Raw genomic sequence first — 17,500 nt, 5'->3', positions numbered from 1 at the left:
GCGAGTTGCTTGGCACAGTTAGTCCGGATACGGGGCGGTAATTTTTGGGATCGTCTTTTGCACGTGACTTGTGAAAAGGGGTCACCTTCACTTTTTTACCATGCTGCAAGGATCACAGTTTGTTGAATAGTCAAATTAAAGATTATGGAGTGTGGGGTAGCAAGAACATGGGCTCCATCTTTAAGTAGCCGAGATGGACTCTGGTTAACCTTCCTTACTTTAATTATTTACGTGTCCTCATGGTATTGATGATGAACACTATAACGATAACGATAAGGATGATGAGTATGATGTGGTGATAGCATGATTCTGTTCGAATTCCTATCGTAGAGAACATTGTGGAAGGGAAGAGCACCACCCAATCCTCCATATACAGTGACGATTATTCTAATGGCACATCAGACAAAGCCGTTGATGGGAATCCTGACCAGGAATTTAAGAATGGACACTGCTCACGTACTTTAGAAGATGATCCAAGCTGGTGGCGAGTGGATTTGAGCAGTCCTGTCCAGGTCTTTGAAGTGCGCATCGTCACTGGGAATTCGTCTTTGTCTGACGGGTCAAATGTTACAAGGAATCAAGTCTACAATATAACATTGGGTGAGAGAAACACTTGCAGAAATCTGCTGTTGAAACATAGTGAACTGAGCCATAAATTTAACTTAAGAACAAGAGACTTTTCAAGCTTGACTCCAAGAGAATCATAAGTTAAATGTTTTGTTTTTTACTGTAAAGATTTACAGATTTCAAAAGCTTTTTGTGTGCTCCAATTAAGAATTGGTTGATGGTTAGTGTGCGTATATAGAATTGTGGAAGTTATGAGAACACGATAGAGGCGTAAGAGTTGCTCGAAGCGATTGCCGAGGGCAACTCTAGTATCTTGAATGCGTTCCGAACTTCCCAAGTGCATCCAATCTCGTTCCCAGAGCCTCTGTTACCTTTGTCCAGCGGAACGGGCGCGTGAGGCTCTGGAATAATCCAAACCGGAACCAGAAAACTCTGGTTCCGGTTAAATAACTGCTCGTGCGAGAGGGGAAACGGTTAGAAATCAACAAAGTTTACCTTGCCACGAAAGCGCTTATTTTTCACTCGCGAGACAGTACACCGGCATGAGTATAAACACATCTCGTAATACACTCGAAAGGTTTAAACTGCGGAGAATAAAAAATAACGGGAGCAATTTTTTCAGTGGATAATTATGTGGCTAGCCCTACATACGTATGTTTTATCCCTGCCAAGGGACTCATCAGAGACCTTTTGGGTAACTCGTCAAACATCGCGTTTGAAGTCCCGCTAGGATCAAAATGATGGTGGCAATTTTGGAATCCTTATGTGATATAAGGCCAGACTGCCACCATCATTTGATGCTAGCGAGACTTCAAACGCGATGTTTGACGAGTTAGGCCATCCCCTTTTTTTTCTCCGTTTCGCGTCGTCCGACCGACCCAAATTTTGGGCATTTTCCAAAAAAAAAAAAAAGTTAACGACGTTTTTAAACCATTTTTATGTCGCACAGGAGTTTTGGTGGTCGATCCTTTTCCCCACGCTGTCTTAATTTTGCCACAACATCCGCCAACTTTTCCGCCATATTGATTTTGGGTTCACGTCTTGTTGTTTTCCTGGCTACACACCTATGATGCCGGGGTACCAGGCCTCCGATTCCGAGAATGCTTATGATTTTTTTTTAAGGTTTTTTTTTTTTTCAATCCGACCGACCGATCCAATATCAGGAAACACATTCGACGGTAAACAAAATAAAAAAAAAGGGGATGACCTTAGCCGAAAGGTCTCTGATGAGTCCCTTGGCAGGATGAAACATACGTATGTAAGGCTAGCCACATAATTAGGTAGTAGCCAAAACGCGGGGCCGGAGCCGGGGCCGGGGCCGGGGCCGGGGCCGGGGTCGGGGTCGGGGTCGGGGTCGGGGTGTCTTTTTTTTTTCCAATTTTTGTTTGTTTCAATTTTTGACGTTATTCTCCTTTAATGTTATATTCGAATGTTTGGCATCTTTCTTTCATTTATACGAAATCTACGAAAGAGACATCTTTGTTTTTCGAAATTAAGAGAATTTCAGACTGAAATTGGAATTTTTGTGGGGAATATACACTAACTCCTTGAGACACTGAAGATCCGCTGAGCTCCACATTTTAAAAGCACATTTTAATGTTTACTTCGTAAAAACCTTCGCAATACAATTAAAATGAAACAGAACATAGCCACAGTTCCACGATAGTCGTCACACAACGTTATCATTTTCTTGTTTTCGCAAAATTATTTTCAATGTTGTTCTGTTTTTTATAGTGATATTGGATTCGATCCCGTGACGTCCGAATAGAATTGACTAGCAAGTTCCCGTGCGACTCTGGCTTTACTACAAACCGTTTCTAGTAAAGACAGACAACAACATGACAGCAACACGAGCAACGAGGAAATTTAAACGTTGCGTGACGATCACATTTTTTTTATTTTTCTCAAGAAGTAAACATTGCAATGCTGTTTTTAAGTGTGGAGATCAGCGAGTCTTCAGTGTTTTTGGCAGTTGGCGTATATTTCATAAACTCCAATTTCAGCATTTCCGGAAATGATCTTAATTTCGAAAAACAAACTCCGATTTTCGAAAAGACCAAGTCAGGTTATCGCAAAAACCAACAGGAGGATAACGATAAAAATTGAAACCAAAAAAATGGGAAAAAGAAAAGGCACCCCGACCCCGACCCCGACCCCGACCCCGACCCCGACTCCAGCCCCGGCCCCGGCCCCGGCCCCGGCCCCGCGTTTTGGCTACTACCGCATAATTATCCATTGAGAAATTCTTACACTTTTTCAAATTTTTTCAATCAAAACAAATTTCAGCATCTGGTGTCACGCAAGTGACAACTAGGAAATTCAGAATGCTGTATTTTCAAAAACAAAAACGTTACGGAACTGGTAAATAGTAAAAAGATTTATTTCTAGATTAACTTCGACCTCGTTTAGATAAAAATCCGGAAGAAAGCATAATTTTTCAGTTTAGAATTTGAAAATTGCAGGAAAGAAACCGTTTTTCAACAGCCAATCAAATATGGCCTCTTTTGGATTTGACCAGAGTCTCTCTTTTCCGACCGCTGGTCAAGGGAACGATGACTCTGGGAACGATATTAAAGTACATCCAGAACTTAATATTTGAGTATATGCACAGCATATACTCAAATAGCATGAAGCAAATAGCATGAAGCAAATAGCATGAACCAATTATTTTATAACATATCAACACGAAAAGCCGCTTCAGTGATTAAAGTCGTAATTCTTATCATGGGAACAGAAGCCAGAAAACAGTTTATTTGGTAAGTAAGTAAGTAAGTAATGTCTTTATTTTACGAGGGTAAATTGAAAACACACCACCTTTAAAAACAAGTACACTGGAATTGGTGTGAAAAAATGCCCATAACGTTTGAAAAAGAACTGACTATCGACAAAAACAAAGTGGAAAAATATGTCTTCAATCTATAAAAGAAGTGACAAGTTCTGTGAAAAAAATATATTCTTTTTGACTCAACGGCTTGCTGAGTTTGGGCGTTTCAAAACAACATTTTCGTTCAAACAGTATTCACACTGGAATGTGCAGTTGGTGAAAATGGGATAGTTTGGTGTCATGTTGTCTTGCGTATCCAGCAAACTTAGTTTCTTGACCTCACTACGGAAAGTATCGGTAGTAATAGAAAAGTCGGTGGGATCGGTGACAAGAGAGTGTAACAGGACCTCACTGCAATGGTCGATGGGCGAGTAGTGAAACGTGCTAGTAGGCTTTGATGACAAAGGGAAGGGCAACCATTCAGTCTCCTCCACTTTTATGACTTTGGTATTCGATGGAAAAAAGTTTGGAAATTCTTGGTTTTTGCTGGGTAAGTCTTTGTCCATTTTATCTTAACAGAAGTGGTTGTTTGTCAATGGGAAACATATATCGTCACGGTTTTCTTGTAGACATTTGCACACGTCATCTCATATATTCACGGCCGTGAGTTTGGTTAAGAGGTAAAAGACGGGTAGAGTACGTTGTTGAGTGATTTGGGCATACGTGCTATTTTTTAAGAACACAATAGAAGTGCTTTGAGAAGCTTGAGCTGCAGGCTCTTTAAAGTAGAAGATGCTCTTGGCCTAAAATGGGTCACGCACTGTCCCAAATCCACTTATTTTTTTCCCCTTTAATAGCAAAGGTGAAACTACTTTTCAAAGCTATTAACGATGTGCACATTTTTGCATTAGCGGTAGTCCCGTTGCCCATACTCGGACAGATTACTATTATTTTCCTTTTCAAACGATATGTAAGCTTGACCCAAACCAACTGTAGTCATTCCGTGGCGTTAAACTATAGATTTGTATATAGCGAATTTCACGTTCATTTCACTCGAGCCCCACGGTCCATCGCCTTTTACTTTATCCACGACTATAATCAATTTTTAATTCGTTTTGACCGCAAAATATCTATTAACTTTATGGTTTAAATTTAAACATTGAAAGAATCGAACTTTTTGATTAATTACGTATAAAATTTATTTAAGTGCCCCTGTGATAAAAAAAAATCACTTCCCCTTTTTCTTCAGATTTTAGGCCGTTTACTTTGAGTGTAAGTTTTGGATTTCACGGTCCGCCATTACTCACGTTCAAAACTGACCGATTAGACCTCAGAGGGTTGGATCCAGGGAAAAGAGACTTCAAAGGCTCACTATCCTAAAATTTCAGCGTGTAAATGCCGCTTATTATATATGCAAAACGTGAGTTTTAATTCTGCGGCGTGCACACGCATTGTATTCTTAAACTAGTGAGCCTTAAGCTTTGACGTCATTTTCTCCTCGATCCAGCTCTCTCAAGATCTTAAAGTTAGTAATGGCGGATCATTAAGTAGGAAAATTCCAGTTAAAATAAACAGGTGTCTTTTTTAAATCAAGGCTTAAAACTTGGTCCCTTAGCGTTTAGTTTACACAGTTTTAAAACCCAAAGAAGAATAAGAATTGATTTTTTGGTCACAGTGGCACTTTAAGTTTAGCCTGTACTCACTTTGACAAAGGGCTAATTTTCAAAACTTCAGCTTGCTAGTTCACCAAATTAACCCCGAAAAACAAAAATAAAGGGGCTTTTTTCACTTGAATTGCAGGCGACAGCTTCAATGTAACAAATAATCCAGTTTGTGCGCGATGGGATGGTTCATTTGACCTGGAAGCATCACTTGTGTGTCACATAAATCCGCCAAGGAGTGGCAGATATGTTGGTATACTCACAACCAGAAGACAGTTCCTACAGCTCTGTGAGGTTGAGATCTTTTCAAAAGGTGCTTCAGTGTTAAGTAAAGCTGTAGTAGAACTGGTGTACACAGCATTATCTTTTTTATTCCCGTTTATGGCTGACACACTTCTACCCTGCATCTGGTCGATTCGGGGAAGCCTCGTACCCAAAGTCATCAGGCTTTTTAGTCAGCGGGTGAGACCCGGAGAGATAACGGACTCCATTTTCCAAGAAAACGTGTGGTTGCGGTCTTATTGCGAATGCTTAAGTTTAAACGGAAGCAGTAAACAGCAGGAAATAAAGGGCGGGTTGAAAATGTTCGAGAAACAAAAAGTTTAGTTTTACACACCATAAAAGAAACTGGAGAAATGATCATTGGCTGTCTAATAATTTCATATTTTTCCACGAAATAAGACGAAACGCATCACGTGGAGTATGACGTAGTTCGCACATCCTCGATGGGAAATCTAACGGTAGCTCGCAGTGGTTTCTCTGTCGGGAAGCGTAGGAGAAACTAACTGCTCGCGGGGTAGCTTTAAAAGCGAGAGAAGATGAAACTTCTGACGCTTTCGCTTAAGAGCTTCTGCCTGAGAGACCGGGTCAGACTTGGAAATGAAGGTCGGCCGATTTCGCATAAAATTGGTACACAAAGTACTTATGTCGACTTATTTAATATGCCAAAGTTTCAGCTTCAACGACTCTTTTTTAGCCGAGTTCTGGATATCAGCCCCTCAGGGGTCCCCAGAGGCTGATTTTCAGTGCAATTTTGGCCACTTTTAAATCTCTCTTTTAGCAACATGAAATTAATTTCAGGCAAACACAAAAACATCTTTGTAAAGCCCTATCCTTAGGCTTTTATGGGTGAGAACATTAGCTCATGGAAATTTCTCGCTAGCCCGTGTCTGTTATCACAACTTGGTCATATTTGAAGCATATGGGAAGCAACCGGAAATGGCCTGTTTTTCAGACCAAATATTTTCCATGCCCATGTTTTATATCTTGAGGTCTTAGTATCCCTGCAAAGTTCAGCCCTTAGCTTAGTAATATCAAGAAAAAAATACTAAGGTTGAGCCTTTTTACTAAGAAAAAAACTTACGAGAAGATGGCTAACCAGGCCACATGCGGTTAAAGTTTCAACAAAGCGTGTCTGCAAAAATCAGCCATTTAATTTCGATTATCTTTTTTCCTTCCAAGTTATGGTTAAAAGAGACTCTGAAGTTAATTATCACCGAGAAGACTTGCCGTTAATAAGAAATTTTTATGTGATTGTTTTAGGACCGATCACATAGTGGTCCGACAGCCGTTATAAATTTCTTGGAAGAAGTCTTGAAAATTACGGACAATAGAGCCGCTGTGAAAACTCTTTATTTACCTAACAACACATCTCTTGCCGGTAAATCACAATGTAAAATTGCATCTTTTTCGTCCAAACTGAAATGTTAAGTTTATCTCCTTTGTTCAACTCGTTCAACGTATCACGTCTGTGGCCCGTAGTAATGAAGCGCTAATTAAATCAGGATATAAGCAAGCTTTGTAGTTCCATTCAGTAGTACTATAACCCACCTGTTTGGGCTTTAATATTTTCTGAAGAAAAAAGAACTTATCGGTCTCTTTAAAAGCAACCACATCATCTGTCGTGACACTAATTGAGAATCGTTTTGAACCTTTAAGAAATTTCGAATATAATTAAAGCTAATCGTCTAACACAAATTGCAGTCACTCTTCCAGTCTATTTGCAAAGTGTCTGGATAAATTCGCTTACAAAAAACGCTTACCTGGCTTCACTTTTACAAACATGCCCCTTTCCTACAATCCCTTAATTTTTTTAAAAGTGAGGTAACATTAGAAACTTTAGCCCCAGCGATAAATTGGTCGCAAGTGCGTCGTTGCGAGTTAGATATACACAGGTCGATTAATACCGTACGTGACGAGGTCATTGTAGTTTGCTGGCTATGACTGACTTGGAATTCAGTTGTTTTCTCGTGCAGATTCGTTTCCTTGATATTGCAGAGAATGATTATGATAGAACTTGTATGAGAACCTCAATGGCACGATTTGTTTACTGAATATTTTCGCAAACGGGTGAATTTTCAGCGGAGACGTGGACATCTCACAAATCGTCTTTAATTCATCTTTTGTGACGCCAGACGAGCCAGCTTGGTTAAGAATTAACTTCCATTCAGGAAAATTATCAACTCTGTGTGACGCAGTCAGTTTATTACCAGCAGCGCCCACTTTGACTAGCAGGGCGTAACATCTCGATCTAATGTCGCTAATGGGAGAGTCACAGCAGGCTCTGACGGCTTGTTATCTCGTGCCCCACATATGTCAACTTCTTTGCAAAAGGTGCACCGTATACTCATGGTTTTGATTTTCCAAGAGACTAAATTGTGAAATCCAGACTTTCGCTACTCTGCTTTTCAAAAGCACTCAAATGGACTCAAATGAAACAAATTCCCTCACAGACTGAATAGATTTAATTAGTTTAATTAATAGATCGCAGATAGTTTCTTTTCTCGCAAATAAACAAAGCAGCCGGCAAGGTGTCCACTTTCTTTTGAAAGTGCTGGCCATTTATTTTTCCCCGATGCATTTTGCTGATTTAGGACAGATTAAAGTCCACATTACATTCGGATTTTACACAAAAATGAACTGGAATAGCGCGTTAGCGGGCTAGACTCTGGATCGTGAGGTCCTGGGGCCCGTTTCTCGAAAGTCCCGAAACTTTACGGGCCATTTTCGGGTGTCACAATTCCCTTCGTATCTCAAGAACGGAGAGGACTTAAGTCGTTAAACTTCACAGTCATTTTCCTTTTTGTTACCTTGAAAACACGTTAAAAGATCGGCTTTCTAAAACAAGTGGTTGGCACTTTCACAAATAGCTTTTCGGGCCCGAAAAGTTTTCGGGACTTTCGAGAAAAGGGCCCCAAGTTACTAGGGCGTTGACATGTCGTCTTGGGAAGGCAATTTTCTTTAAAAGTGCCTCTCTCCACCCAGATGTATAAATGGGCACCAGTGATTATTATCCTGTCCAGGAAAGAAGAGCAGTAACCAATTTAAGCTCCAGCAGGTACGAAGGGGCACTAGGCCTTGTGACGACTTACCTTATCACCCACAGCATGCATAATGGCCCTCCAGGGCGATTACCGCCTAGGTTGCTTCTTATTACCGAAACCAGAGTTACGGGTCAGCAATTCAGTGTGAGTCCATAAAGACTTACTTTTTCATGTGATCTACAGCTACGGGTGCCATAAAAGACCCCCAAGTCCTTAAGGGCTCCAAGAAAGCTGAAATATTTTATTTCCCAAGTTGCCAAAACAGTAGTCTTTACCGGAAGGATAACCCACTCCATCCCTGTCCTATCTTTGGATATATATGCAGTATGGATGCCACCATGGATCTGTGCTGTTTGAGAAAGCAACAAAAGGAAAATACTGATAGAGAAAGGGAAAGAGTGCCCGTGAGTAATCTTCTAGCAATTTAGCGGATTGGCGGCGAAAACGGACCGTGTTGGACGTCCTTGTCATACATTTACAACATAAGTGAGCCATTTACACTGGGGCAATTACCGGCAAGAGATGTGTTGTTAGGTAAATAAAGAGTTTTCGCAGCGGCTCTATTGTCCGTAATTTTCAAGACTTCTTCCAAGAAATTTATAACCGCTGTCGGACCCACTATGTGATCGGTCCTAAAACAATCACATAAAAATTTCTTATTAACGGCAAGTCTTCTCGGTGACAATTAACTTCAGAGTCTTAAATGGCTGATTTTTGCAGACACGCTTTGTTGAAACTTTAACCGCAAGTGGCCTAGTTAGCCATCTTCTCGTAAGTTTTTTTCTTAGTAAAAAGCCTCAACCTTAGTATTTTTTTCTTGATATTACTAAACTAAGGGCTGAACTTTGCAGGGATACGAAGACCTCAAGATATAAAACTTGGGCATGGAAAATATTTGGTCTGAAAAACAGGCCATTTCCGGTTGCTTCCCATATGCTTCAAATATGACCAAGTTGTGATAACAGCCACAGGCTAGCGAAAAATTTCCATGAGCTAATGTTCTCACCCATAAAAGCCTAAGGATAGGGCTTTACAAAGATGTTTTTGTGTTTGCCTGAAATTAATTTCATGTTGCTAAAAGAGAGATTTAAAAGTGGCCAAAATTGCACTGAAAATCAGCCCCTGAGGGGCTGATATCCAGAACTCGGCTAAAAAAACAGTCGTTGAAGCTGAAACTTTGGCATATTAAATAAGTCGACATAAGTACTTTGTGTACCAATTTTAAGCGAAATCGGCCGACCTTCATTTCCAAGTCTGCCCCGGTCTCTCAGGCAGAAGCTCTTAAGTGTATTTTAGTGTTTCAGCGTGGATTCCATCGTGAAGAATACCATCGTACAAGGAACACGATCGACAAATTTTGTGGAAACGACACCAATGTCCTCTTCTGCCACAATTTTATGTTTCCGTTATTCTGAATTGCTTCGACAAGACCTTTTTCCACGGAATTCTTCCCAAAGAGACTGATGTAATATTTTCCCACTGTACGTTTGCAACAGTTACGGGAATCAGTTTCTAGCAGCGTGGGAAAATTCCTGTGCTATAAACGGTTGCTATTTATTAGTCGAAACTGGTTAGGGATCGGTCATTATTTAGCGGGGGGGGGGGGGGGGGGGTGGAGGGGGAAGGCTACTAGGATGAGGAAAAGAGTCGGCCAAGAAGTTGTGGCCCTCCCTTCTGAGAGTTTTAAAATCTCCGACCCTCCCCTTAGTCCATTAATAAAATTGTGACCCTCCCCCAGGACAAAATAGTCGAACGGTTGTTAACAAATAACATTCTATGTTTCTTTTTGCACGTCAAACTTTAATCAATAATAGAGATATCTTGCTTTCCATGTCCTGCACGTTCTACCAGATTTTTGGTAGTACACAAGATGACACTGATTTGTAGACCGTCATTGTCGCCGACATCATTGTCGTCATAATCGTCCTTATCACTGTCTTCACTTGCTTTCGTTGTCACTCTCGTCGTAATCTTGATCTGTATCACTTTTCTCGCCGGTATCTGTTGCTTCTTCCTGATCACTTTCTTCGCCAATTTCCTCCAGTACAACATCATTTTCATATTCGTCATCTGACTCTTCATCCTCGACATCGTCTTCGTCGTCGTTTAGCATATCTGCGCCGTTAACTAAAGATCTCGCAATGTGGGCAGCAACAATATCTATTTTGTCACGTTTAAGTGTGGCCCTTGAACATCTAATGTGATGTTTGTCGAGGTAGAGAGATCAAGGAAGCAGACTTTCAACTTCCTGAGTTGCCCTTCTCTATAAATTGACACCCAATCCAAGTCATCGTACGTCTTGTTCCTTTCCTCTCTCTGAAGCCTTTTCCTTGATTCATCCCGTTTTACTTTCTTGAGCTGCAGATTTTCAAGGTGGCAGACATATTTTCTAACGAGATCTTCTTCTACTACATATTTTTTTACTAAATTCGTGAACGGCACTCGGGTCGCTGAGTAATCCTTTTAAAAGAAACAGATGAATAATTACTATTAAAATATGTTTCTATAAAAAGTATTGTAATTTTAGTCATTTTAGTAATAAAAAATAAATATATTTTACATCTGAATGCATGTTTGTCAGTATCCATTACCTTCATTAAACAATTTTCGCAGCTGGGCTCTTGGTTGAAAATCATCCACAGCTCTTTTTTCATTGACTGGAGTGTTGTTCACGTGACAGTAATGAAACCCTTCCCTGTTTCTGTCAAGAAAGGGACGTCTCACAGGGCTAAGCTTTCGTCCTAACGTTGCCTGGCAATAATCACACTCCTTACCATCTATAAAAAAATACATAATAATTATATTCTATAAGGAGCAACACGAAAGGTTACACCGGTAGGCCGACCAGTAGGCCGTATTTCCGACCTCGGAAAACAGGAAACAAAAAAAAAGGAAAAGCAATATTATCAAGTCTGCATTTATTTAATAAGTATTTTAAATTTGGATGTTATAATTTACCTTCGGAGCTATTTACACAACTTCCTTTCCTATATTCAAAGAACAGTTCTCCAATTATATAATGCGTATCAATAAAATGCTTTATCTTGAAGAAGTATGCGTGGCCTGGCACATCATCTTTACGAGAGTCTGAAGCTTTAATAAACTCGTCAAGGTATGACACATTCCAGAAGAAATGCTCGTCTGAAATATATTTAAAAAAGACAAATGAATAAAAATTAGATATTTACAGTCAGGAAGGTTGTGGCGCATGTCAGTCGATGTCAAATGGAATGCCTTTGGAATTGCGCTTAGCATGAACTACATCTGATGAAATGTGGATTTCAATTCCTCGCTTCCGTTCAAATTTTATAAAATTAAAAATTCAATGCATATTCATTTAACATATATAAAAGAGATGACTAGTTGTTTGGGATGCATAATACCTGTTCTCTGAGTAACATGGGCAACCATATCTCCACATGGCGCAGGTTCTCCATTGATTCTGCTGGCGACATCATGGCACACCTGCCAAGCATTTTTTTCCATGCACTCGGCCTCGATACTGTTTATTTCCTCAAGACTAAGTTTCCGAATTTCATTCTCTGTAAGGCTTTCAAGTGCCTTATGGTACTGCCACTTGATTGTTGATCCATCAATTAATGCATCGCCTGCAATTAAAACTAACACTATATTGTAGCACTGTATATTATAACACCAAGTTAGTGTAACATTTGCTCTAAATATCAACAAAAAGTAAAAGAATCGCTCAATTGAATTAATAATTCTGTTTGAAACTCGCACCTATTGCTGCATTTGCCCTCTCTGCCTCATTCTGCCCTGAATCATTTCTTGACCTGTGTATTCTGTTCCTTCTTGTACTATTGTGAAGTCTGGCTATCTCTGCATCCCGGTATCTTACATGGGTATTTGAGACTTCCACACCAGGTCCTGCATCAGTGAGGTCAAGAACGTCATCACAGATGGGAGGTAATTTGAATGACTCTATCAGCTGTAGTGTACCATCAATAAGACTGGTAACTTCACAGAAGAGGGGCCATAGCTCCAACCCAGTTTTCTGCTTCAGTAGTCCCTCCTTAAGCAAATCAAGGGCCCCACCAATCGTCTCAACCTTGTCAACGACTTCGCTACCTAAGGCTTTGTCTTGGTCTGGAACTTGTGGTTTCATCACTTGATTCCAGTGCACTATTGCTGAGTCTAAGTATTGAACCAGGTGCTCCAATCTGCTATGCTCGTACTTCCGGAATCTGCACCCTTCATGCCCTGTTATACACGTAACATCATCCTTCATGGTTGTGTCTATCAATAGAAGATAGAAGATCATATATACTACCTAATGCATACAGGAATACATTACAACATTATGTGTAGAAAAATTCTTTTGTAACTAATTGGTGTACCTTTGAAATAAAATGTACAGTCATGCACGACAGCACAAAATGCCCGAAGCTCTTTTGAGTGCAACATTCCATCAACTTGGGTTTCAAATACTTCTGGGCTCTCATGTCTGCAAAAAAGAATAACACAATGGCGTAATCTATTGACATCAAATGTGAAAGTTACTGAATTAAACGCATTTGAGGTGATACCTTAGTCGTACGTAATCACTAGCCCAGACAGTACCGGAACTTCCAACATAATACTTTGGTCGCACAGTGATTATACTTTGGTCAGTATCAGCAAGAAGCTTTTCCTCTCCTGTATATAAATATTAAAGGGAAAGAAAGTTTAGCCGGGAAATGCTTTATGCCCAAATTGTACAAATGGGCCCGAGGTAATAGTGCCGCCAAAAGCCCTTTAGCAACATTTTGGTCATATTCGCTATCCATTGAGTTTAACAGTCGTTGTACTGTGGTAGAATCAAGAGGAAGCCAAGTACCAGACATTGTGGGTTCATCTTCGTTATTAGTTATCTTTGCAATTTCCCTGAACAGGTCAACAAAGTCAATGTCGTCTGATTTTGCAATAATTAATCTATGACAATAAAAAATCACAATGATCCTTTTGAAAAATCGGCTGCAAGCATCATTAAAAAAAGACAAATTAAAAAAACAGAAAAATTCCAATTTTTAAAATTGAACTATTGCACGAATAGCCAGTTGATGATTTTAAAATGTAATTTAAATTTCATTATAAAACGTCCACCTCATGTAGTACTCGCTGATTTATGAACAGAACGGGAACGTCTGTCGGCGACGGCGCGCGCAAATCAAACAAATGCCTAGACCAATGGCAGAGCGGAAAATTGGGCACCGGAAGTTGCGTTTAGCCCTTTCCGCGCGCTTTCCCGTTGTCAACTGACATTCCCGTTCTGTTGCTAAATCAGTAGGATAACAAACACTCGTCATTGACAGTTAAGACGTAGACTATTGCATTGTGAGTGTAAAGCAGGAGTGGACCCAGGATTTTTTTTTAGGAAGGGGTGCACTCGTCTTTTGCTCTACTTCAACACCAATAAACCACATAGTTTTTTTTTTTGCAGAATACCAGTTGTATTAGAAAACCGCAGGTCATCTCAGGGGGGAGGGGGTGCGCACCCCCTGCACCCTCCCCCTAGATCCACCCCTGCAAAGAGCAACCAAAGTTTTATTAAACGCTGAGTACAAATATAATTCATAGACTTAACCGCAGACATAAAGTTTCATGAAAGATTTATCAAACTCACCTCTTTTTTTGAGCCAATGTTACAATCAAAACGCATAGGCTATGCTGAGAGTGCAAAAGGTTATCCCGAAATTTCACAGCTTTCGGACGAACATCAAAGAAGCCACAATACATGTCATAAGCGGTGTCAAATTTCAGATAACCAATGGCTTTCCCGACATTGTTTGAAACAAGGAGTTGATTCAGTACAAACAGCAAACCATGGATAACGTTTCCTTTTTGGCCATTTTTGTTGGCCGTAGAACGAATCTTCCATCATAACCCTTTTAAAAGAGGCAGATCTGGAGGAGTACCAAGAAATATGTTTGAGCAAAGGGCTAAAGAAAGTGAAACACCTAAAAGATGTCGATGCTTCCTTACTTCAACGAGAATTAGGTATGGAAATTATTTATGTCAGCATGTGTGGAAATGATTAAACAGATTGTGACGATTATGGTTTCCTGTAGGCTCGATTACCGCCGCTCACTCGAGTTCGGGTATCCTCCCCGAGAAGAGACGGCTGGACGCGTGACCGATAGATTGTGTCTGTGACGTAAATTAAAAATATAATTTATGCGAAGTTAATAGTTGCGGGGAAATAGCATTAGACATCCCCAAAACACTGATTTTAAGAAAACAGAAATTACATAATAATGCTTAAAACGTCTGTGCAAAGTTTCCAGATGATACGAGCTTGAGTTTGTGGTTGAATGATCGCTGTCAGTTTGAATTCAACCGGCGAATCATCAACGAAATCTTCGGCTGCTTTAGCTCTCAGTCGCCTTCATCGGCCCCCTCGTTTTGCCAGCAATAAACGCAACAGTACTTTCAATTGATCTTGAGGAATTTTACTTGCTCTTACATTAGCGAAGTATGAGGAGAAAATTGCAATAGCAATGGATTTGAAAGCCGTATTTTGACCTTGGCGCCAACTGGAAAATCAGTGAAGTTTGCGAACTCAGGCGGTAGAAAACGACACAATTCCCATTCTCCAGCTTCTCGAACACTTTTCGTTGTCGCAATCTTGGATGTTTCCTACCTTAAAGCACTGTAAACCTCGAACAGGCCGGGTAATAGAATACCTTCGCAGCCAAAACATATAATTTATGCCTGACGGATTTGTGCAGGCGAGTTTCTGATTGGCGGAGATTAACAATGGCTCACCTCACGCGTCCAGCCGAGGTTTCGGGAGTGAGCTGGCTCATTTCCCGAAACAGCGGCTGGTAATCGAGCCTAGGTTTCCTGTAGATCTTTATTTCTGTCTCTCTTTTTATACTTCATCTGTTTTACTTTAAGAATTACAAGATTTCGTATAGTACCAAACAGGTATTACCTGTGTACAGGCATCCCCTATTCTCCCCAATTTTTTTTTTCCGAGGAGAGGGAATTACCATAATATTTTTGCCTCTCTACATGCCTCCATTATAAGGCTTTTACCCGGAAGTGGACTTTCTACGTTCTTGGGCGTTATATAAGATTTCTTACTTTTTTACTCTCAAGGGATGAGCATCTTTGAGGCAGAAAGGCTCCTTAGATCCTACCGACAACAAAATGATTGCAATGTCAATGAGCAAGTCAAGCCTGGTACAGAAAAAGGCTCTTCATCTGAACCGCAGATACGGCGTGACAAGGCACTTGGATGGATTCCAAATCCAAGAACACCAATGAATCACTTTTACAACCGAGTATATGAATCATTTTTTTTTGAAAATGTCACTTTCTTAGCTATATCAAAAAAACACGTTTTCTGAAGAATTCCACAAGGAAGCAAGGCGCCAGTACACGGTCCACCAAGAAGCTGAGAGGCTGAAGGCCAAAATCCAACAACTGGATAATGCAAAGAACCCATCCACTGCAGGTTACTTACTGAGGAAGAACCACACATTAAAACCTCACGATAACACCGTTATAAAAATGACCTTAAATCGAATCGAAGAGGCGGAAAAATCTTTGCAACAAATTGAGGAAAAAGTTAAGATAGATCTAGAATCAGCAGTTCTCTCCAATGGAAAAATTACAACTGGCCGAAGAACGTCTCACAGGTTCAACGAGGATGTCATTTCTGTGCTGATCGAGCTCAAGACAAAGCTAGCTACGACTAAATCCAAGCTCACTGAGCTCGGAGCAAAGGCCTCAAATATCTTTCAGGTTGATTATGCACCCTTAAAGAGGATATCTTGTTCGAAAAAACAGAATAAACACCGCGCTGCAAAACGTAAGGCTGTTCGTACCTCTCAGAGGACGTCAGCGGTTTTGCAAAAGATCGCCCCTGGCTTAGATAAGGACTCTCTTTGCGAAAAGGGTGACATACAAAAAGAGATCGTCTTAAATTTAAAACAAAGAGAAAAGAAATGGGCCGAATTATTGGTATCCCAAAATGTCACATCTCAGCTAAGCAGTGACGCGAAGAACCACCACGCAGGCTTATTAGGCAAGGAAAGAGGTGAAGCAACTAATTCCTCCCACGTCGACGATAAGAACAAGGATGATGAAGATGATGATGATGTTGCCTGGAGTGAGGAACAAGACGAAAGTGATGATGATGTCTGCAGCGTTTCTGTACTGCACAAACCAGGAGAGGCATCTTCGTCAGATATTGAAGATTATGGTCCATATTGGAATAATTTCTCAGAGTCCATGCCATACCTCGATCATCTTTCAGACTAAATTTCGAATATTTGCGTTTTTCCTGGTTCCTTTTGCTTGGTTTTCTTTTCTTTTCTTCAGGCTTTAGCCTGACTGTATCCTTTGTTTTTAAACCGCCTTTGATATCAAAATGTTTAATAGGCAAGAAAATGCTCCCAAAAAACTGACAACAACGTCGTTATCTTTTGGTGACAGTGTACATGTTTAAATGTTTCTATCAGTGCTGTTTACTGATGACTTTCTCTCATGTTCTGTTTTCAAATTGTAAGAACTTTGCACTAGGGAAAAATTCAGTTGTTATGTGTTTTAGGAAACAGATATGCTTTATAGAGACTTTTTGTAAGACAATGCTCCATGTTTACATGTGTAATTACATATTAAAACAGATACAGTTGGCTGAAATAAAGAGAATTCTGAGTTTGAAGACTTGAGATAAATACTTGAGCTAAAAAAATGGTAGCCCTCCGCTCAAAGGCATTTTTAAAAAAATGGCCCTCCCCAAAGTGAGGCTAAAAAAATTGTTGCCCTCCCCCCCGCTAAATAATGACCGGTCCCTCATATGATAACATTGTCAAATCATTGTGGATATGTAAGTGTCAGTCCACTGGGCAATTTGACAATGGTTCGACCACAGTTATTATCAACAAAAGGAGTAAAGCAGATGCCACATTGTACTTTGCCTGGTGCATGTAATCGTCACATTCTTAATTTTCCCAAACAAAAAAAGGCAAAAGTAAAGTCATCCTAAGTAAGGTCACAGATTACCAAGTATGTTGCTATGTTTTTATCTCTGTTCAATTTAAGGAAACCTTGCATTCAGAAAGGCAGTAATTGCTGAAGGACCTAATGGTGCAGTTGACTATACAGTAGATGGAAACCTCGGGACTAAGATTTCTCTGTTGTCGTGGCAAGTTGACTTGGGAAGAATGGTGCCAGTG

The 17,500-nt window shown here is 40.2% G+C and overlaps 1 long non-coding RNA gene across 1 annotated transcript; it reads left to right on the top strand.

Moving 5' to 3' along the window:
* Positions 1–335: 335 nt before the first annotated feature.
* LOC138006954 (uncharacterized) lies at positions 336–17,398 on the top strand. Its single transcript, XR_011123962.1, has 3 exons — positions 336–600; positions 5,132–5,305; positions 17,367–17,398. It is a non-coding gene; the product is annotated as an uncharacterized lncRNA (long non-coding RNA).
* The last annotated feature ends 102 nt before the right edge of the window (positions 17,399–17,500 follow it).

The sequence above is a fragment of the Montipora foliosa genome, chromosome 6 (assembly GCF_036669935.1).
Source record: "Montipora foliosa isolate CH-2021 chromosome 6, ASM3666993v2, whole genome shotgun sequence".
Lineage (NCBI taxonomy): Eukaryota > Metazoa > Cnidaria > Anthozoa > Scleractinia > Acroporidae > Montipora > Montipora foliosa.
The sequence above is the reverse complement of the archived record's forward strand: the minus strand, read 5'-3'. Positions and strand labels throughout refer to the sequence as shown.